The 24,978-nt window shown below is 37.6% G+C and overlaps 1 long non-coding RNA gene across 1 annotated transcript; it reads right to left on the reverse strand.

The window, feature by feature from the left end:
• Nucleotides 1-1,117: 1,117 nt before the first annotated feature.
• Nucleotides 1,118-2,753, reverse strand: LOC149397684 (uncharacterized). The gene is made up of 3 exons (XR_016296993.1): nt 2,609-2,753; nt 1,972-2,104; nt 1,118-1,340 (listed from the first exon to the last, which is right to left on the reverse strand). It is a non-coding gene; the product is annotated as an uncharacterized LOC149397684 (long non-coding RNA).
• Between the last annotated feature and the right edge of the window lie 22,225 nt (nt 2,754-24,978).

Raw genomic sequence — 24,978 nt, forward strand, 5'->3', positions numbered from 1 at the left:
GCTCCTACAAATCCGATTAAAAGACAAAATAGTCCTTTCTCTTTTCAATCGATTCGTTCAATCTTGCTCAGTACTCCACAAAGTAATCCAAGAAAGCAATCTCCTTATTACTATAACTATATTTATTCATCGTAACGAGTGTCCACTGATCTAGTCAGTTCTAGTCAGTTCCTGATCAAGATCCTCCAGGTTCAATCAGTATCGAGTAAGATCAATTATTTCGTTATACCTTTCTCGATACATATATACCCTAAGCATCGTTGCTTCCACAGCGAAAGATTCTTTCGTACGTTACTTACTACGAAAGTGCTAGCAATCTATCGGCTCTGGAATCAACCCTTAGGTGAGTGAACATTGACCTTCTTTCAGGAAGGTTGGATTACATATCTGTCAAACACTTTCTTCTCCGATCACATTCCAGATTCCCAAGACATAAGTATCCCAGCGTCTCAGTAGCCTTTAACGAATGAGTCAAAGAACCCGGAGATATGACTTAGAAGTCCATGATCACTTCAGGATTTAGATCAAGTCTCACTATGACCATTTTAGCGACCCTGTTTAGTGTGTCATAACGGTAATTAAACGAAACATCAACAACCAAAGTCTGTCCATGCCATACACTTACCACAAGTGCAGAATGCTCCCACAGAGTGGTCAACCTTCACTTGTTTTCCACATATATGATTTTAGATACAACTATCCAGACATATATCAGTCATCGACCATGTTTTAGCTCACCGCCTGAACTCAGATGCTCAACATGTGATTCAGTTTAACGCAAGGTTTTAAATGCCAGCGAATTTTGGCGATTTTCACCGGTGAAAATGTTGCCGGAGCACTAACGGCCGACAAAGACGTTTTTTTTGTTTCCTCGTAAAAAGTCGTTCGAAAATCGGCGGAACGACTTATCGTTTCTCCCAACGACAGTTGCCAAATCTAGTTCACTCCTTGCATTAAAAGCTGTCAAAAATCGTTTTTTTAAGTCGGCGAAAATGAAAATCGGAGAAGGAAGAAAGAAGAAACCAGAGAGAACGATGAAACTTTACCATCCTTTTCTCAAATAAAAAACTTATTTCTCTCTCTTCGTAGCTAAATCAAATCATAATGTCACGCCCCGGGAAAAGGGGGGTGTGATTATTGTATAAAATGAAACACTAATAAACTTTACATAACTAACCCACGGTGCATACTCAGTTATTTACTTTACAAGTCCAAAGATAAAGAAAGAAAGCGAAAAATAAAACCAACCTTCGACACTTGATAGTCTATCCAGCGAAAACCTTCAAACTCTCGACCACACTTAATCCCGAGGTCTTTCTAACCCTTCTCCTTCTCACATCCTGATTATAAGAAAAATTTGAGGAAATAGGGGTGAGTCTGAGGCTCAGTAGGTGCTATAGTAATGGTTTGATTTTTAAAAAAAAGATTTTCGAAAATAATATTTACTTAATAATAATACTACTCTTGTCACGTGTAAATCACCATACACGTACAAGTATACCTTCCAGAAAAGTAAACGTGCATAAATGTAAATGACAGAAATGTAAATGACGGGATGCTGATGCTAGAAATGTAAATGCAAGAAATGCAATTGAATTTAAATGTGCATCTACGCCCATTTAAACTTCTACTATTTCCTGAGCCCCTGTCAACATAACCCGTGACAGTCCTCTGATCAGAATGGTGCACTCTCCACACCCTTATATATACGATTGCACTCTCTGCTTCATATATATACGTTTCCGGCTCTATCAGGATATACAAAACATTTTATTTCGCAAATACGGGATATATGTATAATATCGAAAATATTCTCAACTTCATGATCGGATATCCTGAGTTGAAGTTCCGCCACATTTTTTAAAAACGGTTTAGGTTCTCGTGGCACGTTCACAATCATTTTCATTTCGAAAATAATATATACTTGAGGCCAAACCATAAAATCAGGAGAGAAGGGTTATAATAACCTACTTCGAGAGTAAGCGTCTATGTCGCTCTTCCACGAGACGTTCGCTCGTCCTGTGAACCTGAACATTCACTAAAACCGAGACTCCAGACGTTCACTTACTCCGTGAACCCTCTAAACGACTTTCAGTCTTGAGTCCTATCACGGTAAATCAAACCGATCCTGAATCAGAATCCTATGAGTAGTCCACAATACGCAAACTCAAACGTATGATTTAATAATCATAGAACCCAAAGACATATCCAATTATAAGGAAACCAAGTCCTCGGAACAAAACTTCAAACGATACGAGAACGTGTAAACTCGAACGAAAACTACAATCAATCTCAAAAACCCGAGAAGTAATCCTAATAAACAAGCCTCGTTCTTCTCTTTTCTGAATTCCAAAAGAAATATTCAAACTTATTATTACTAAGCTCAAGTAACCGAGAAATCAAACGTTAAATCACAATCGAGTCTTAACTCTTAAAATCCTTAAACGAGCTTAATAATAATAACGAATAATCTATATTTTCTTTTCTTTCCAACTTACATTAAAACCGACGTTAAAACAAATTAAACTCACTAACGTACTAACTCGAACCGATTCGTACAAAATAACTATAAATTTCATAATTATACAACAATAATACAATAACTCACTAAATCCTAAACGGATACTTCGCGAGCCTCCGAGCCAAAACCGAAACGCCGTATCCACCCGACGTCCTCCCGGTCTTGTTCGGCCTCGCCTCGTCGACACTCGCGTTGTAGCTCCGTCATTTCGCGGTCACGTCCTCGTCGTCCCCAACCACCCTTCCTAAACTGAGCCTAGACCCTCGATAAACAAAACTCAAACGAAGACCAACACGTTAACTTGTCATAAAAACTTGCAAAACATCATAACCCAAAAATCAAAACCAATTGTCCAAATATCCAAAAACGATACATCATAAACATACTCTCAAGCATAATTTCAATCCGAGAACACTCCAACATCATCAACAATCTCATAATTCAAAAAGCCCCAATTTCATGAACGAGGAACCCTAACTTTGTGAAATTCGACCAAAAATCCAAGGAAAAAATCCAATCAACCAAACTCAATTCACAATTCGAGTACTCAACATCACAACCAAGCTTAAACAATCACTCAAAGTCAATCAATTCCCGAAATTTCTTTTTGAAATCAAAATTCCCAAATTAGATTTCAAACCCTAAATCACTCAAAATTCCATTTCGAGTTTGAGTTCCTTTACCTTATTTTCGGGAGATTCAATCTTCTCGGAGTGTCCCCTCACCTTCCGGGCGGTTCTTTCTCGGGCATCGGCCACGGCGAGCTCGCGGCGATTTCCTTTCCTCGGCGGGGCGCGCGGCGCGCGCGGTCTCGGGCTGGAACTGGTGGCTGAGCGCGAGAGAAGAAGAAGAAGAAGAAAGGAAGGTGAAGAAAAAGAAACTTGGAGTGGTGATGATCGGCCGATTCACTTGGGTTTGTGATGTTTTTTTTTTCTTCGTTCTTGCAGGTGCCGAGCGAAAAATGAAGAGAAGAAGAAAAAAATGAATCGAAGAAGAAGAAAAGGGAAAGGTGAAGAAGAGTGTAGAAGAATTTCTTCAAATTCTTGCGAATAAATCTCTCTTAGCTCCACTGCTTGTAAACCAACCCCAACTCAAGCTTTTTATTTCAATTTAGTCCAGAAAAACCTTACAATCACGTCCTTGTCACAAAATTTTGTGACTTCAACTATAACCGATCGAACTTTTAATTAAAGCTTAAAACCGAGAAAATTCTCGTTCATTCTCGATTAACTCAAATATATTCAAGGTTTCTCGGAAATAATTCTCGTCCTTGAGAATTTATTTCCTTAAATCAAATTCCAGAATGTCTCATCAGAAAATCATTTATTATTCGAGACGAACTCGATAAATCCTTCATTTTATTCCGAGATTTCTCTTTACCTTAATATATTTAAACTAATTCAATAAACGTGTTATTCCAACCCAAAAATGATGGAAATGATTCTTAGAAAATTAATCACATAATTTTCTCGTCCTTTTGATGAACTTAATTTACAACATTAAGCTTAAATTTCGAGTTGCTACACATAAAGACACCTCTTACACCACTCACTCTCTCTCTCCCCCCAAGGCATTTGCTACAGCCTACAAACAAGCAAGACTATTTTGCACGCGCCAATTGTGGCCCTCTTGGGATATGTGTGGCCCAGATGACATGGAGAGTTTTGCTTCCATTGGTGTGTGGAATACACTCCATTAGTTGTCATTTATTTATTCCCGTTGTGTAGTGTATGTGGATTAGTCAATGCCTCTCTAGTATTATGACCATATTAGGCTAAAATAATCATATTATCATAATTTTTAATTTTACTTAGGTAAACAAATACCAATTAATTTTTAATATATTACAACATTATTCTACAAATAAAAAAAATACAGAATATATATATAAATTAAATTAAAATTGTAAAATACATACATGTATATATTTTTAATATATTCTACAACATTATATCCGTTCGATTTTCCATCGGTATGTCGGTTTTCCATAAATAAATAAAAAAGGCATTTGAAAACGGTATTTCATTTGCCCATTTCCACATTTTTCTGTTCGATTTTCCGTTGGCGTGTCGATTTTCCGTAAATCATGAGTCTCGAAACGGTACCGAAAACGGCATTTCGAACCTTGGTTTAATGTGGGGGCTATGGGTGATAGTTGTTATTGATTTTTATTCTAAAAACAACCCACTAAACATATGATGCTAATAAAGTAAACTTCATGTCAAATTCAATAATCATTCATGTTTATTTATTATCTTCAGTGGACAGTATTTCTAACCACCCATACGTCGGTTGGAGCTTCAATCATTTGAGTAGAATGGTTGAAACCGAATCCACTTGTCTTCAAGAAATCTTTGGTCGAGGCAAAGTTACCCTTTAAGGTCTTTATCCTATTTTTGACATGGTTTGCGTTGATTGTTTTCCCCACACATGTATCCGAGAGTATATTAGCTACTGTAACATATGCGGATCTAACAAATGTTCCACCTATTTTTAGACCTTTTTGCATTTGTTCCAACAACGATTCGATTAGCGTATCGTCCATATCATCCATCCACATGACATTTTTTTCAAACTGAACCGAGCCCTTCATTGTCTACATAATCATCTTGTTCAATAATAAAAAATAATTGTAAAAATGGAAAAATACTATGCATCGAAACAAAGTAATATACCATTTACTAGAGTTTGAGAACAAAGTAAATAATATATAAATTTTTTTTAGCATTTTTAAAACATCAGCCAAGACATCATGGACATAACTAAAAGTATTCATTCCGCACTCTGTATAACAATAAATATGCAATAAAAAACACATGGACATAACTAAAAATATTCATTCCACATAGACATAGCTATTCTCTCTCTAAAAATCTCTCCATCTCCATATTCGTGCGGCTGGGTCAAAGCCCTCTTTTCTTGGATTGCAATCGGCATTGAATTAAGCTCCGCATCAACTTCATCAATAAGCCGCTTATTAGGATCAATACCCATTAGATAATTGTGCAAAATACACCCCGCAAACACAATGTCATTTTGTGTTCAGCTCGGTTCCACTCCCTAATATTGGAAATCATTTTTTAAGAACACCAACACACCGCTCAATTGCATTGCGTAGCCTTGCAAGTCGAAGGTTGAAGAACTCTCGGTGATTTTGTGGCCCGGATGCATCAAACTCCTTAAGATGGTACCTTGTGCTTCTATATGGTACAAGGAAACAAATTCTTAATGGAAACCCAGCATCCGCTAAGAAATATTTACCTATATTGTTAGTTCAAAGTTACATTTTGTTTTAAAAAAAAATCAGAATATTAGTGAGCGATATAAAAGCCATGGTTTAACCTCAAGTACAATTAATCTATCAGAATCTCTTGTTAATGCGTCATTTAATATCCTAGCATCTGACGCCGAACCTTCCCAACTAGGAAAAACATTTGTGAATCTTAGATTGAAGAAGCAAGCAGCCAATATATTTTGGGTCGGAAAGTCCTTACGACCTTGATATCATTTTACCACATTGGCTGGTACTTTGACTCGAAAGTGTGAGCCATCAATTGCACCAACACAATCCTGTGAAACCTCTTAAATTTAATTAGATATTAAAAAAATCATGTGTATTTTATTTGTAAAAAAATAGTTGCGGGATAAGGTACCTTAAAATATGGAAAGAATATTACATTGTTAAAAATTTATGGTGGACATTCTGATCCCTCTGGTGGCCTTAAGAAGATCTCATGCAAAGATATTATAGCATTGAGAAATTCATGGAAATGAGGACTTATCGTCTCACCGGACCGGAAGAAAGTGAATTTGACATTTCGATTCCTAGCATTCTGACCAATTAGATAAAGAAACTCGGCAACTTGTTCTTCAACACTAGTAGACCAAGTATCTTGCATGCGATTTGTATCTCGGAGTAGATGTACTAGTGCTCTAACCACTTCTATTCCCATCCTCAACATGCTGCGACAATCACCATCATATTCTAGTCGATTCATAAATTTAATTCTATCATAATCTCTATGATTAGCGATACGCCGATGTACTCTATTGAAATGACTACGTGTTAGTAGTAAGGACGCATCATGTGCTGCATATGCGATAACTAGACTGCTTGCTTTCCTTCTCACATTATCTCTTTCCTCCTAAGACTAAAACAGTAAAATATGCATTCTAGTCTCACAATCCTAAATAAACGAAAAAAATGTTGCAAAAAAATCACAAATCAGTTTGCATGTACCTGTGAAATAGATGGTTTAGTGAAAGACACAGATCTAATAGTTTTTTCCCCGGTTTACTTGAGAACATGCCCTATCATCTTTCTCAAAAGGCTCAGAGATAGACCATACTCTAGCTGGCTAAAAAAATGATAGAAGGAGCACAAAATTTAGTATCACATATAGAACTAGCTCATATGATACTTATTAATTTGACACTTTGAGCACCCAATAATGACATACTCAGTTTTGCATCTTTCTACTACTTTAAAAAAGAATATATAATTTTTTTCATTACCAACTTGATACTACAAAAGAATCAGTTTTTGTTAAAACAACTACAAAAGAAGCACAACATATGGAGAATATCTAATTCTTAATACGCACTACTACAAATGTTGGATTATACAACCCACTTTCTACAACGCTTAACATAAGCGTTGTAGAAACTAGGGATTCTACAACGCTTAGCATAAGCGTTGTAGAAACTTAGTGTTTCTACAACGCTTCTACAACGCTTATGACTAAGCGTTGTAGAATCCAGGTGTTTCTACAACGCTTTTGGAAAAGCGTTGTAGAATCTAGGTGATTCTACAACACTTATGTAAAGCGTTGTAGAAGAACTTAAATTTCATATTTCCCACAACGTTTACACAATCCGTTGTAGAATCGTCGCCGCGGCACTATGTGATTTTCGCCGCGGCGAAACCTTTCTACAACGCTTTAAAAAAGCGTTGTAGAAGGATGGATCTCGCCGCGGCACGATTTAAACCTCACCGCGGCGAATCCTTCTACAACGCTTTTTTTAAGCATTGTAGAATCTAGTCGTCGCGGCAATAGTCATCTCTCGCCGCGGCGACATAATCTCGCCGCGGCTAGAAAAATACTCCGCCGCGGCGACAAGGATATCGTGGATAAGCAGTTTTTTATGAAACTGCCTCGCCGCGGCGATGAAGGAATCCCGCTGCGGCGAGGTGATCCTACAACGGTTATAAGATCCGTTGTAGGATCCTCTCGCCGCGGCGAAGACATATTCTCGCCGCGGCGAGGTTTTTAGGTTTTCACTATATAAACCCATTTTCAGTTTTTTTTTTCTCATTCTCCTCAAAATACAAACGCGAGACAACCATTTCGGCCAAGTCTGTCTTAATTTTCTCTTCCAAATTCCCTCGCCACGTCCTCGCCGCCGCGATATCTCGCCGTCGCCTTGTCCTCGCCGCCATTCTCGCTCGCTACGTCCTCGCCGCCCAACTCTCTCGCGCCTCTCTCTCTCTTGCCGCCTGTCACTCTCTCTTTAACATAGTAAGGTATGATTTTCTAAGTTTTTAAGGTGGTTATTGATTTAATTTCGTGTTGTTGATATGGATTTCGTGTTTTTGAATATATGGATTTCATGTTATTTCCCCGAGTTGCATGTTGTGGTTATTGATTTAACAAAATTAGTGTTATTGATTTAAGGTGGTTATTGATTTAACAAAATTAGGGTTTTTTATTTTATTATGAATGAATTTGAGTTAGAATTTGTGTTAGAATGAATTTGAGTTAGAATTTGTGTTAGAATGAATTTGAGTTAGAATTTGTGTTAGAATGAATTTGAGTTAGAATTTGTGTTAGGATGGAATTGTTTATGAATTTGATATTGTTATGTTTAAATGAAGTTGGAATTGATATAGAATTTGTGATTGTTGTGACATTGTTAGTATTTAAAATGGTTATGTTGATTGTAGATGTCGAGATTGAATTTTTTATGATTATGCTTTGTGAAGGTGAAAAATGGTTCGAACAAAAAATCCATCGGATGCCACGGCTCCGAGCACTTCCAAAGGTCCTAGTAAAAGTAAAAGTAAGCAAGCTCGTCAACCGTCACCTGAAGCAGATTATAACACAAGTATCTTCACTAGCAAGGCCGCGGAGGATCGTTACGACAAAATCTCGTCGCGCAGTGTGATCCCTGAGCGGGGATTCAATGTGAGCTCTAACACCGATATAGGAGTGTCAATCCGCAACAGTATTCAAGGTCATGACTGGGTGAAGTATTGTGCCGTTCCCGAGTTCGAGGCGAACTTAAACTTCGTGTACGAATTCTACGCAAACTTACCAGATCACAATGGAGATGTTGTGACGGTCCGAGGTAAACCGGTCGATGTGAGCGTCAAAGCGATCAACGATTTGCTTGGGACCTCAGATGTACCTTTCGAGAATGAAGGCAATCGGGAATGGTTGAGAACTTGCAGCCACGAGGAGATGGCGAGGTTGCTGTGCATTCCAGGAGAGGATTGGGTCCTTGAAAAAGGGAAAAGGGTACTCAAGCGTGACCAACTCACCAGGATTGCTAAAGCTTGGATTTACTTTGTTTGCGCTCGCCTCTTTCCGATCAAGCACTTCACCACTCTTGACGAGGGTCGTATCCAGGTGTTGTTCTGCATCATAAAAGGTTATTCTATCAACGTCGGTCGATTCATCTACAATTGGATGAAGAGTCTAGACTATACTAATGAACGACACGGTTTTCCATATCCGTCAATCATTACCGGCCTTTGTACAAATGCGGGGGTAGGACGCTCGAAAAGGGATACGATCAAGGGTCCTATGGGGCCTATTACGAATAACATCATCGATCGCTACAAGATTAGGGAGGAACCACAAGAGGAGGAAGCGGAGGAAGCGGAGGAAGAAGGGGAAGAGGGACCACCAGTCAACGAGCCTCGATTGTTCTTACCAGCACCTCCGGTAGTCGTCCCCACCACCATCGACTACATAGCTCAATGCTCCAACTATCTCGTCGGCGGGTTCCAACACACGCAACAGTACATGCACCAACAAGCGGAGTATGGCGCCTCTCACATCAACCAACTGAACGATCTCTACTCTCGGTGGGACATCAACCAAGAGAACCAGGTGTTATTTCCTCCATATCCTCAATACTCCGACTATCCGTACCCACCACCACAGTGGCCACCGCATATGGCACCTCCTCAATATCCGGCGCACTCACCACCACCACCACCACCGAATGACGACTAAACCAACAACACCAACTCCTCAATAACAATTTCAGACTCTTTTTTCCATCAAATGCGGTCGTTCACCAGACAAAATTCTAGGAGGCGGTCGTTCTTCTGTATTTCCATCAAATGCCTGTTTCAACCTTCTATATGAGTGATCTCTTGGTAAAAATCTTCTATGACCAAGAAAAACGGTCTTCTTACCATGCTTCAACCTGATGGAAGATGTGTCTTTCATGCAAATCGGACAACCAATCGAGCATTTCACAGAGTATCCTGACAAGTTTCCATAGGCAGGAAAGTCGTTAATAGTCCACATTAACATTGCCCTTAAGTTGAACGAATCTCCACGGTAAGCGTCTTTGACTTCTATCCCTTTCTCCCATAACATCTTCAAATCATCGACCAACAGTGCCAAATAAACATCGATATCATACATAGCTTTGGAGGGAGGTTGTAGTTCACGAGTATAACCGGCCAAACACTATATTTACTGCTCATCATGCTGAACGGGTTCATACCATCAGACGCTAGACCAAGGCGCAAATTTCGAGTATTAACACTGAAATCCTTATACTCTAAATCGAAGGATTTCCATTGTGAAGCATCAGCGAATGTGGGAGTTTGTTGTCAATGGTGCCCACAAGAAGAGTTGTAATCTTTATATTGTACATTTGATGTAATAAAGTCTCATGAAGACTCTTGCTTGTAATTGCTTATTCGTTAATAAAAAGTTGAAACGTTCATTCAATCTTCCTTGTTTGAAAGCTTTATGATAAAACCTTAGTCTTTAGTCCATAAACAAACTAAACAACTTACGAAGAGACAAATGTAGATTTGCATGAACAAACTCTTCGTAGTTTGCTTAAAACGATACATTCGCAATCTAAGGGTCAAAGGACTATTGACCTCAGTATGATTTTTAGAAGAATCTATGATGTCTGGTTATGAGGCATTGAGAGTTGGAGACTCTATAGTTCTTCTAGGTATCTTCCGAATGTACTGAATTGACCAGTGCACTTCTAGAGACAAGATAAGAACAAACCATTTAACCTCTTATGTCTCGAAGTCACTACGTATGAATTGCATCGTGCTTACCTTAATCCTGAAATGAGACATGTCATTTCACACCTTAGTATTCTCATTTGAGAAAGTCAGAGTTCGGACTCACTATGTGATTCCGAACAGGGCCTATTGGTGAAGTACTAAGTTGTGAGAATGTCATGAGTAACTTTGTGAAGTTCTCATGGATATGGAATTCATGTACAAGATTGCTGAAATGCAATGTATATCACCTCATGCTTTGTTCCTTGGAGTGTGAATAAATGAACTGGCCAGTGTCCAAATTGAGTCTTGACTCTTTTGGATGAAACAATGTGACTTGTTAGCTCCTCGTCAATATATTGTTTCTAACTTATTCACAAGCGACAAAGGAGTTGAGGAAATAACAACTAGAAGGGTAAAATGGTAATTTTGTAAATCCCGACTAGCTGATGATATTCATGAAGGGTAAACACTGATAGTATTCTGTGGATCCGCTCATTACAATTAGGTTGAATTCTTGGGTAGAAAATAAATTCATTTGAACCGAGAGATTTTCAGTGTCAACTCTTTAGTGGAGTCAGTTGGCATTAAGCTAAACTTGGAAAAGGTTTGTGAACTTTTGAGTCCAAGTATTTTAGCTCAAGCTTTGTTCATTTGGGTCCATGAGGTCACTGTCACGAATCACATCGAGTAGGAATAGTTAAACTGGAAGCTAAGTCAAAACAAGAACGAAAATTGTCAAAAGGGTTTTTTTGTCTTTTGAGACATAGGATGAAATGAATGTCAATAAAATTTTTGACATGGTCATTTGATGACAAGTAACACTCGGCCATAATAAGATTAATTGGGCCTTGTGGATTAATTTCATTTCATAATAATTTTATTGAAAATTCTTAATGGGCCTTTTTTCATGTTGTCATGAACAAAATGGAAAAGCTTCTAGAAGCCCCTTCTAGAAGGTGTTAGGCGCCCAACACACCCAAGGAAAGAAACAATATTTTGTGCATAAATGTATCAAGATACTTGCCAAAAGAAAAAGAGGAAACAAATTTCCTCTATGAGGAAACAAGTATTTCGGCCAAGGCAACCAATTGAGGGAAACAAAAGAGGAAACTAATCCCTTGGGGATTGACTTGAGGTAGGCGCCCATTTTGGAGATTTGGGCAATAAGGGATTGCTCATAAAGGCTTGGAAAATAAGAGGAAACTACTTCTTTCCAAGGCCAACCCTTCTCCTATAAATAGGACCCTCATTCCTCTCATTTCATTCATTCCAAAGTTTTAGAGATTGAGAGCTTCTCTCTCTATACTTGGCCGATCCTCTATCTCTCTCTCTCTCTCTCTCTCTCTCTCTTCAATTTCGTTTTATTTTTTTGGCACCTAGGTCCTCATTTGACCTAGTGTTTAGCTCTGCGACTTCAAGACTCGTTCTTAAGTCGTAGTGTTTAAAAGTGCCCACTCACTAATTCCTTTATTTCGAGTGATTTAGTGATAGAAACTTTCGTGGTTGCTCGAGTCGCCGAGGAAAGAAAGAGAGACGTGCTGCGAGGGAGACGAGTGTTGCAACTTTCCAAAAGCTTCTCAAAGTTCAAGCTTCAAGAAAGGTTAGTAAACTTCTTAGCTCATAATAGTTTTTATTTATATGTACTTGCTCTTTGTCTAGGTTAGTAAAAAACTGTTTTTTACTTGAAAAGAAATTTTTTAAAATTCCGCCGCTTTGCGAAGCGTTAAACTTTTTCTTAAACCCTAGATCAATTCCAACATGTACCATAATGACTGAAATATATTTAAAGAAATTCAATAATTAATAATGAATATGAGCTACATGTATTTCTTAATCAAATAATGAAAATGTACGTACCTTGATCGGAACTCCTTTAACCCTATTACATGGAATTTTACCCTTCTTCCACCTTGACTCTTTGCACGTCGGACATTCATTCAGATCTTTATACTCACGTCTATATAAAACACAATCATTTGGGCACGCATGAAATTTCTCGTACTTCATGCCTAATGTGCCCAAAGTCTTCTTCGCTTCATACATACTTGAAGGAACTTTATTATCTTCCGGAAATGCTTCTTTTAGTGTTTCCAACAATAGAGTAAAACTAGTGTTTGTCCAACCGCCCGACGCCTTTAAATGAAATAATGTAACTAGAAACGACAACTTCGAAAAGCTTGTATACCCTTCATATAATGGTGTCTCCGCATCATTCATCATGGACTCAAACAATTCCGGTCGCTCAACAAAATCATCCTCCAAATAGTTCATCATTCCGCACATATCATCAATATCATCTTCAACATCATTGTTATCCTCGTTTACCGTAGAAAGAAAAACCTCACCATGGTAGTACCATCTTTGATACGAGGTCATTATTCCATATACAAACAAATGGGTCCGAACGACATCAATCGAAAAATGTCTATGATTTCCACATTGAATACAAGGACAACGCATAGATTTCACATCTACCATGTTCTCTCTAGCAAAATCACAAAATTCATCTACACCTTTACGATATATCTCGTTTAATCTATTCTCCCACATCCACTTTCTCATCTTCATAGAAAACCCTAATTATATAAAAAAAAAAACTCATTCTAATTAGTAAACTAACAAGAGAACAACATTTGGAGCAAATTAAAGAAGAACTTACTAGATTTGGATGTGTAGATGAGACTTGTAAATGAGGACGGAGTGGAATGAGTCGAAAAGGTGCTGGAAATCTTTTTCGAGAGAGGTTATGAGAGTTCTAAGTGAAAAAAAAGAGAAATGAAAATATATAACATCAGCCTCGTGTTTCTCGCCGCGGCGCGAATATGACTTAGCCGCGGCGAGGACTTTCTACAACGGTTATTATAAGCGTTGTAGAAACAACTCGCCGCGGCGGAAATTCCACGTCACCGCGGCGAGGACATTTAGGTTTAGGAATTCTGTACTCGCCGCGGCTAGGAATATTTCTCGCCGCAGCGTCACTTTTCTGGGTTTGTCTCGCCGCGGCGTGGTATACACGTCGCCGCGGCGAGACTTCTACAACGGTTATTATAAGCATTGTAGAAACAACTCGCCGCGGCGAGAATTACACGTCGCCGCGGTGAGGTTTCTACAACGCTTATAATAAACGTTGTAGAAGCGTTTTAAAACCAAAAATTTTCATTTTTTTCAAACGTCCCGCCTATTTTTTCAGACTTTAAGCGTTTTTTTTTCATTGTTTCATTTCTAAGACTACTCTACTCCACTCTTATTCTTCTTCTCTCTCTACTCCTCTTTCTCGCCGTCGCTCTCTCTCTGCCCCTCTCTCTTCTCGCCGTCGCTCTCTCTCCGGCCACCACCCTCTCTTCTCGCCGCCCCTCTCTCTCTGGCCCTCATACTCTCTTTTCCCCGCCCCTCTCTCTCCGGTCCTCACCCTCACTCATTGCCTCCGCCTTGACCCCGCCCAGCCTCCACCTCGCCCCTGCCCCGCCTCCACATCGCCCAGCCCGGCCTCCACCTCGCCCAGCCCCTCCTCCACCTCGCCCCTTCCTCGCCTCCACCTCGCCCAGCCCCGCCTCCACATCGCCCAGCCCCGCCTCCACCTCACCCCCTGCCCCGCCTCCACATCGCCCAGCCTGGCCTCCACCTCGCCCAGCCCCGCCTCTACCTCACCCCTGCCGCGCCTCCACCTCGCCCAACCCCGCCTCCACCTCGCCCCTGCCCCGCCTCCACCTCGCCTCTCGCTCGCCACGTCCTCGCCTTCACCGGGTATGTTATTTCCCAACTTGTTTTGAATTTAATTTGATTTATGTTATTATTTAGTTAGAATTTGGTATTTATTTGAAGTTAGGAAGAATTTGTATTGGATTTTAGTATATTGGATTTGAATTCGTTGTATTTGAGTTTGATATTGATTTGAAGTTGTATTTAAGTTGGAATCGGATTGGATTTGAGTTAGAAATTGAGATTATGTTTTGAATTTTGTATATTAGATTCCATGTCGTCCACTACTACTACTTCTAGCGGTAGTGGTAAAAGAAAAATTAGAAGACAACTAGCGCTTAACTCCGATGAACAAGGAAAACGAAGAAACACTCTTATGGGTCGGGTTAATAAGGCTAAAACACTTGGTAAAAAAATCCCCGTACAATTTGATGATAAAGGGCAACCAATCGGTAAAGAGGGTGATGAGTTGTCGAGTTACTTTGGCGTGTTAGCAAGAGAACACGTTCCACTTTCGATGCGTGATTGGAGATGTAAAGACAACGCCCAAATTAAAGAACGGATTTGGAACGAAATGCAAGAAGGATTTACGATTCCTATCGAACAAAAACACGATTGCCTTATGAGAGTCGGAGAAGCGGCAAGGTTATTTCGTCATGAGATATACAACGATCTACTCAAAGACATAATCAACGAACCAATCGCCTTAAAGAGACCGGCTTGTATTTTGAAATTCTATACAAGTATCACCGAAGAAGATTGGATAGCATTTGTTGAGTATAGACGAACCGAAATGTTCAAACAAACATCGGAACATGGGAAATCAAATATCGAAAAAAGTGTGTACAAATCTCGAACGGGCCGAAATGGATATCGAAAGCTTGATCAAGAAAAGGTTAGATTCATTTTTTCCTTTTAGTTATTCCAAATGTTGCAATTATTTTTTAATTTATTATATAATTACTTCTTATTAGCATGACGAAACGGGGGAATGGCCTACGAAAGAGGAACTTTGGATTGACTCGCGAATGAAAGACGTAGATAACTACAAGGATGAGAAAGACAAATTGATGGGAGAAAAAATCGTAAGTTCTTTACCTTTGTTATAACAATTAACCTTGTAATTTTATTTTCAAATAATTTTATGTGTAGAAAACGTTATCACAACAAGCATCGCAAGGGACATGGTTGCCGGAATCGGGAAAGAGCGTTTTGCAAGAAGCTTTGGGAACGTCGCGAGTTTGCGGTCAATCCAAACACATGTCGCGTTTTAAGTACTTTGTTCCTCCAACGCCCAACGAAGAAGTAATGAAGATGCATCGGGAAATGAGCGAGTTAAAGTCTTTGGTGATGAAGGCCTTCGGTGGAAATGGTAGCATTAATGTCGAGTCGCCTAGTGTCGAGCGTGTGGAAGAGAATCTCAACGCGAAGGTTGTTGATGATAAAGAGATGGCAAATGTTGAAGAACACGTCAATGAAGCGGTCTCTTTAGGTATGTTTAATTTTTTTTTTATCTATTTATTAATAAAGATAAATGTTTTGGTATTAAATTATTGATAATATTCTTGATTCTCTTAGAACACGACGATGTCGATGATCGTCCGAAGATCGATCCTATTGTTGTGGAAAAACCCAATAGTGTTCGTGCTAGTTGCTCATTGAATCCAACCACCCCGGTGACACCGACTTCGGATGAAAGCGTCGAGTGTCTTCTTTTCATAGATGATGTTGTGAAAGGAGGCATGATTCATGTTGTAAATGGGCGAGCATACTTAAATGGGAGCGTAGTTCACTCTTTACCTTTGGAGGAAGGGAATGTACGTGTGACCGTTTTGGGGGTTTTGATTAAAAAAGCAAAATTGCCAATTCCCACCGAAGAAGCTCAAACCATTGAAGATGCCATATGAGGATTTGTCTCGTGGCCGAAGAGATTGATCGAAATGGACACGGGAATAGAGAGTCACGGTCCGGTTGTCAAACAACTCTCAAAGCTCGGTTTTGAGAGTGAACCTAGCATCGATGATGCTAAGAAGATTCCGTACAGGATGATTAATCCAAAGTTTCGATTGCTCGCTCAACATGCCAACAAAGTAATGTTACCGGAAGGGGATGTGATTATGGTCAATGTTAGTCCAAGTCTCACGGCTATCCCGATTCCGGTGTCATTTGAAGATGTTTCCGACTTTTTGCAATACTTGGAAATTGGCGCGGGGAGCATAACGGTCTATATGGAGTAAGTGTTTTCTTTATATGCGTTTTTAATATAAATATTCAATATTTAGTGTTTTGATCAATCAAATACTTGTTTGTCATAGCTATCTACGCTCGAGGCTAGAAAAGGCGAAGAAGAGTCGAGACTATTGTTTTATAAATCCGGGCTTAAGTTCGTACATCGAAAACAACGACGAGGACGCTTATTTGTCAAAACGAGTCAAGGACGTTGGAAACATAGTACGAAAATGCAAATTTGGTGAACTAGCTTTGATGCCGTACAATAAAGGTGCGCATTGGATGCTCGTTGTCCTCGACCCTTGGAGAGATAGTGCTATGTTCTTCGACCCGTTAAGAAATAAAATTCCAATCGATTTAACTCGATTGATAAAAAGGTAATATTTTGATTTTTTAAACTATTTTTATTATAAATCATTGTAGAGGTTTTTTCTCTTATGATTTCCGTGTTATAGGGTTTTTGTGGATTTCAAGCTCGAGCACCAAAACGCCAATAATAACGGACAGTCAACGTACATCAAGGCTTGGAACGCTCCGAGACAAACCGGAAACATGGAATGCGGGTATTTTGTTATTTCATATGTGCGCGATATAGTCGTAGGAGGTGTAGGAAAATTAGAAAGTAAGAAAAACTATACAAAAGAGGATTTAGAGAGAGTTAGGAAAGAATGGGTAACTTATGTACAAACATTTATTCATTGTGATGATTAGTTAGTTTTTGTATTCAATTTTGGATGTAAATATTTCTTTTGAATGTTTTGAAGATGCAGATATTATTTTTTGGATTGAAGGTTATTTTCAGGTGCCATATTTTTTACACCGGGTTTTAGTACGTGTAAAAAATGATTTCGGCTTCAAAATGAAGCCTTCGCCGCGGCGACTTAGACATTTCGCCGCGGCGAAAAATAAGAGTCGCCGCGGTAAAAAAGATACCGAGAGCACATTATTAATACATCAAAACCTCGCCGCAGCGATGTTTTGGTTTCGCCGCGGCGATATACAACACGCCGCGGCTAAGATACAACGTCGCCGCGGCGGGTTTTTAAAAAAATAATCAGAAAGCTTCTACAACGGATTGTCAAACCGTTGTAGAATCCCCTCACCGCGGCGCAAAACCTACGTCGCCGCGGCGTGAATCTCGCCGCGGCTCAGTATAATTCCCGCCGCGGCGACGTGATTCTACAACGGTTTGACAATCCGTTGTAAAATGATGTCGCCGCGGCGCGGAACGTACTTCGCCGCGGCAAACAACTCGCCGCGGCGAAGTATAATGTCCGCCGCGGCGAAATGATTCTACAACGGGTTGAAGATCCGTTGTAGAATATCTCGCCGTGGCGAGATATATACTTCGCCGCGGCGAGGTGTTTGAAAATATTTAGAAATTACACAATGGATTCAAACCGTTGTAGAAGCTTCTACAACGCTTAAATATCCGTTGTAGAAGCTTAGTTTTTACAACGGAATATTAAGCGTTGTAGAATGCTGTTGGATTCTACAACGGATTTTTAAGCGTTGTAGAATCTTCTACAACGCAGGATTCTACAACGCTTGAGAAGCGTTGTAGAATCTTCTACAACGCAGGATTCTACAACGCTTGAGAAGCGTTGTAGAATCATTCTACAACTGTTTTTAAGCGTTGTAGAATCCTAGTTTTGTAGTAGTGACGTTAGCGTTTGGCCGTTTACTATATATGGATTAGGAAATGCTTACCATTTATCTCTCTTTTTAAAATAAAATAAGAACAATTATAAGACAAGGCTATTTTACACTTACATCTTTTGAGTATATTGAAACATGATAGAATGAGAAATATATACCATAAATACTTACATGAAATTGTAATTTGGATACATAAACCATTTACATGAAATCGAAAAATGGTTTGAGCAAAAGGATCAAATTCATCGCAAAACATAAACAAGAATACACTTTTAATTTGTGAACAGAAAAAGCCTAACACAAAACATGATAACAAAAAAAAAACCCCCAAAGACTACAATAAAACAACAATTTAAAATAAACCTAAACTCAAAAAGTAAGGGAGATTAGGGAACTGTCAACAAACAAACTGACTGATCTCTGGCCAAGAAACTAGGGAATTGAGAGAGAGAGAGAGAGAGAGAATATCTCGTTTTTTTATTCCATTATAAATTTTTTTGTGGTATCACTTACTTATCAGGAAGAAGAAGAAAAAAAAATTATATTACCCTTTTGAGTTCTTAGATTATAAGACCCAGTTGTTGTAGTTAATGAAGACTAGGAGCTAACTTTAGAAAATATATAGTATATGCATACAAACACATATTACTATTGCATATTTAGTTACAAATTTGCAGTTTTTGGAATGTCGATTACATCTTTAGCTCGGATCAATGTTGTTACAAAAATTATTTCCCATCATCACCCTTAAACGTATAAATGTAAGGAAAACAAGTATACGAGAGTGGCCTACAAACTCAAAGACTAAAAAGATATACCCAAAAACATGAAAGTGAAGCAACAACGAAAAAAGATCCGGCTACACAAATGTAAACAATCAAAATCACTCAAATACCATTGACAATGGTGGTGGTCTTTGGTTCGAGCTTGGAACTTGGTTCCCAGATTTGTATCGTGGAATCGATTCATGCCGATCAAACTGATTTTGACGTTTGTGACTACCCTGAACCAAACAGAAAAAGAGAAGTATTTGAGCTGAAATTTAAAAAAATATTCATGAGCATATTAGCATAAAAAATAGCATAAGTGAACATGACCGAAAATAGCATCAATTTACCATGGTTCTAGAATCCCACTATGCCAAATGGTTATACAATTGAAAAGAGAAACTTGGTTCCCAGATTTGTATCGTGGAATCGATTCATGCCGATCAAACTGATTTTGACGTTTGTGACTACCCTGAACCAAACAGAAAAAGGGAAGTATTTGAGCTGAAATTTAAAAAAATATTCATGAGCATATTAGCATAAAAAATAGCATAAGTGAACATGACCGAAAATAGCATCAATTTACCATGGTTCTAGAATCCCACTATGCCAAATGGTTATACAACTGAAAAGAGATGATAGCCAATCAATGAAATCAATTCAAATTTAAAGTAGGACTTCCAACCATAATACAAATGATATAGAATCTTTTAAGGGTTATTTAGTTATATAGCCACACGGTTATAGTGAATTAGGATATAGCCCACCTTTGGTTAATTTATTGTAAATAACCAAGTTAACTTATTAACAGATTAGTAAAAGACTTATTTAACTCAGTCAAACATGTAAAAAAGGCAGTTAATAGGCTGCCACGTATGCAAATTGGCTATTTACAAAGTATTTACCAAAGGTTGGCTAATTTACAATTCATATAGTTTAGGTGGCTTACATAGCCAATTTTTGATCTTTTAATTAATAAACGATCAAACTAAATAAAATATTATCATATACAATTATATAATATCATGAACGTAGTCCATATTTCATTAAACCAGTGAATCTAGTTTCTAGAACGAATAAAAAAAATATTACAAACATGTTATTGAATAATTTTAGCTTTGAAATAAAACGACGAATGATCAAACATATATCTTATACTTTGATAAGGGTTTTAAATAATAATAAAAAAAACTATGATTCTTGAGTCAAATGGTAAACTAAGAGAATCTAATCTAGCTCTATACCAATTGTTGGGAAGTCAAGTGCTATAATACACAAACAATCGCTCTAATAACCACTGCTGAAAAGTCACAAATTGGTGTTGGACACGAACAATCGCTCCAATACCAATTGTTGAAAAATGAAGGTTATTTATATCGGACATGAACGATTGCTACGTTGCCATTTGATGAGTAGATTACTTTCCTAGGGTCAATTAGGTTCCCATGTATTGAATACGAACAAACGTTTCAATAATTATTATTGGGTAACCAATCTCTTATCCATTACAATATGTTTACTAATGCGGAATAGAAGAATACATGAACAATCGCTAATCTTTAACGTTATCAATAATTACCAAGATACTCAAAATTATTCATCAACAACATATCTAATATTGGAAAAACATTATCAACTCAATACTATAAGAGGATTTAGTTATAAAAACCTTTCGGCTCAGCTACAGATCCTCCATGCTCCTAGCTTTTGGATATCCTTGCTTCTTGTGTTAGGCTTGCAGTGATCTTCAGATCTCAGCCGCTCCTTGCTCCTTGGATCTTCAGATCTTCAAGCCTTCGGACTCCTCGGTGGCTCTTTGCTTCTTGGATCTTCAGATCTTCAAGATTTTTGGATTCCTCAGCGGCTCCTTGGATCTTCGGATCACCAAGCCTTCGGATTCCTTGGCGACTCCTTGCCCCTTGGATCTTTGGGTATTCAAGCTCGTGTCGATCGATACCGTAGTCTTCCAAGATGCAATCTCCGTAAGGAAAGAGACCAGGTGTGGGCTAACTCTTTTCTCACTAATTACTCCAACAAGGTCTCAGAATAATTCTTTCTTTCTTTGGAAAGATGTATGAACAAATTTCCAACTCCGGGGGAGAAAGAAAAACGTCCAAGACTAGGGGAGTAAGGAGCACGAAAGGTAGAATGATGCAATGTTGGGCGAATTTTTCTCTACTCCAAGCCCTCTATTTATAGCTTTCTAACTTATCCAAAATAGAATATACACTTACTTGATTTCCTTTGATCTTATTCAAATTAATGTGAGAGATTTATTCTATGAATAGAACAAATCAAATATCTCAATATACTTTAATAAATAAAATATAAATTTCATATATGGTATTTATTACTTCTCCTTTATTCTATAATCAAGTAACTGATTAATATGAAATATCCCCATGATATTCTCAATACATAATATCATTAATATATTATTTATTTTCCACAATAAGAGATGCTATTATATAAATAGGATAGTAGAGAATATTTCTATGATACTCTCAATAAATAACATAATTAATATATTATTTGTTTCTCACAATAGGATATGATATTCCATAAAAGGAAAAACATAGACTATCTCTATGATACTCTCACAAATAATTTATTACACAATAGGATATGATATTCCAAAATATATTGTTTCCTTTTATTGTGTTCATACTAGTGAATCAAAGCTTGGCCATTGGATCTCATCTCATGAATCCTACTTTCTCTCTTAGCCATCAGATCAATATTTATGAGATTTTATTTCTTGTTTAAATAGAGTATATTTATTAATGAGAGAATAAAGGAAATAGCTTATTTTCTTATAAATATTATTCTCTCATGAATGAGGATAAATGACAATATCTTATTTCCGTTTAAATATTATTCTCATTAATATTCATGAGAGAGAATAACTGACAATATCTTATTTACTTTTAAATGTTATTCTCTCATTAATACTCATAAGAAAGAATAAAGGACAATATCTTATTTTCTTTTAAATATTATTATCTCCTCATATTCATGAAAGAGAATATATGACAATATCTTATTTCATTTTAAATATTTTTCTCTCTCCTTTATTTAAACAACTAAAGAGAAAATATTGGTAAGTAGCAATAAGGCATGGACATTTTTTATGGCACACGACCAGGGTGGATTTCGCGCAAATCTTGTGCTGGGATCTTCCAAAACTCGTCCACCTCAATATGTGCAAGGCCCAATTGCTTAAAACCCACTTAATTATTTATTTACTTGGTCCAACAATAAACAAATAAGTAATTGATTAATTATTTACTTGATCAAACAATAAATAATTAATATTTAATTATTTATTTAATTGATTAAATAAATAATGATTTAATTATGCAAATACCCATATTTCAAAATTGATGCTGTCAATCACAATTACGGCTAGTGAGATTATAATAATGAAACAAATTATTATTAGAGGTTCTTTATTCGTATTATCGAAGCTGAATCGGGGACTATGGACCTAGTAATAGAAGCTTAACAAATTCGATGAAAAGACGAAAAAGTCCTTTCTCTTTTCCATATCGATTTGTCTAATCTTGGTCAGACTCCACCTAGGTAAGCCAAGACTGAACTCTCCTTTATACTAGAATTATATTTACTCATCGTGACGAGTGTCCACCGATCTAGTCAGCACGTTATCAAGATCCTCCAGGTTCAACCCATATCGAGAAAGGTTAGTTAATCTGTTATATCTTTCTTGATATATATATATATATATATATATATATATATATATATATATATATATATATATATATCCTAAGCACTGTTGCTTCCCCAGCGAAAGATTCTTCCAAACGTACATACTTCGGAAGTGCCGGCAATCTATCGGTTTTAGAATCAACCCTTAGGTGAGTGAACATTGACCTTCTTTCACAAAGACTGGATTTCGTATCTGTCAACCATTTCCCACTTGAATCATGCTCCGAAAACTCCCAAAACATAAGCTGTGATTAGCATGATAGTAGCTTTTTAGCGAATGAGTCAAAGAGTTCGGTAACATGATCCAGTGTCCATGATCACTTCAAGATTTAGATCAAGTCTCACTGTGACCATCATAGCGACCTCGGTTAGTGTGTCGTAACGGTACTTAAACAACACATCTACAACCAAAGTCTGTCCGGGTCGTGCACTTACCACAAGTGTAGAATGCTCGCACGTCGTGATCAACCTTCACTAGTGTTCTGCAAATATGACTTTAGATACAGCTGTCCATGCATGTATCAGTCATCGACCATGTTTTAGCAACACCACCCGAACTCAGGTGCCCAGCACGTGACTCAGTTTAATATGGAGGCTATGGATAATAGTTGCTATTGATTACGATATTCAGACCTCAACCCACTAATCATATGATGCTAATAAAGTAAACCATTATTCTATTTAGTAATCATTTATTTATTATCTCTCGTGGGCAAGAATTCCTAACAATCTCCCACTTTGACCAGAGAGGATACGGCATTTCCTTTTAGCCATTTTACTCTTATTATGTCATACAGACAGCTAGAAGTCTGACCAGGATTGAGATTCTCATTATATGGAGTCTCACCTTAATCTATTTTGTCTCATCAACGTATTTCTCATTTAACATTCTTTAGTTCATGCTACTTTACAAGTGATCCTTGACTTAACTTTATAAGGTTAGGTCAAGTTGTTCATTAGTAAATCAATCTACTATAGAACATATTAACACTTCGCATACAGTTAGAACATACACCAGACTTTATATCTTCTTGATAATAAGTCCCATATCACAGGTATACATCCCTTTGGCACCAAGACTAGTTATACCATAGCATGTTTCAATTTCATCACCACTAACTATAGTGTGATATCATCGAACATATTGTTTAAGACTGTTATTGACCTATTTCCATTACTTGGTTATTACATAGCAGATCCTTATTGATCGTGTTCATATTCAATATACACAGGATTCAAGGTTCTCCTATATTCATAATAACTTAGTATCTCACTATTTCCATAAATCATCGTGTTTTGCACACTTGTTAGATTTCTCGGAAATTGAGCATTGTCAAGGGACTAATAGTTAGACCTTTTAATGACAATGTCTTTAGCCTCATCAGTCGAGCTTTATATACCTTATGTCAATAAGTATATTTGAGATAATATGGAAAGAGCTAATTGTTTATAAAAACTTAGGTTATAGAAACGGTCAGCTCAGTCAATTTCGTTGTGTCAGTTATTAACACGTGTTTAAGGAGTTACACATATCGATCATTCTCGAAATATCGATTTTATTCAATAAACTCTTAAGTACAATCGTACTTAGTTTATTTCATTCTTGGATCAACCTTTGTGAAGGTTTTAGTAGTTTCACTACTTTGATCCATGTCATAAGTTTTTTAGAACTTTATCAACAAAGACAATTCAACTTCCAATTGAAAGACCCAATGAATCGGTTGGTGGTATCAGAAGAGCATCATTGTTGCCAATGTCTCTAATCAAGGGCTCAAACCCCTTTTGTACCATTTCTGGTTTATATAAGCTTAAACGCATTCATTAATCATTTATAGATCCTTTCTAATCCATTAAGTCCAAGACTTAACTAGCATATCTACTAAATTGGGTTTATGACATCTTTTTAAGTTATTGTGATCTTCGTGATCAAATCTTTCATAAAGTGAAAGATATTGTTGATGGTATTGAGGTGACGAGGATCCTTGCAAGGATGCTCCCACTATTTCATTAACACTGTTCATGAGGAAAATATCATTTTTCCTTAAGTTCTATGTATCGATTTATCGAACCATGTGATAAGATAATTATCCTTTCACTCAAATTAT

Source organism: Urtica dioica, chromosome 5, assembly GCF_054948205.1.
Source record: "Urtica dioica subsp. dioica isolate 48M chromosome 5, U.dioica_male_clone48M_v1_H2, whole genome shotgun sequence".
NCBI classification, from domain to species: domain Eukaryota; kingdom Viridiplantae; phylum Streptophyta; class Magnoliopsida; order Rosales; family Urticaceae; genus Urtica; species Urtica dioica.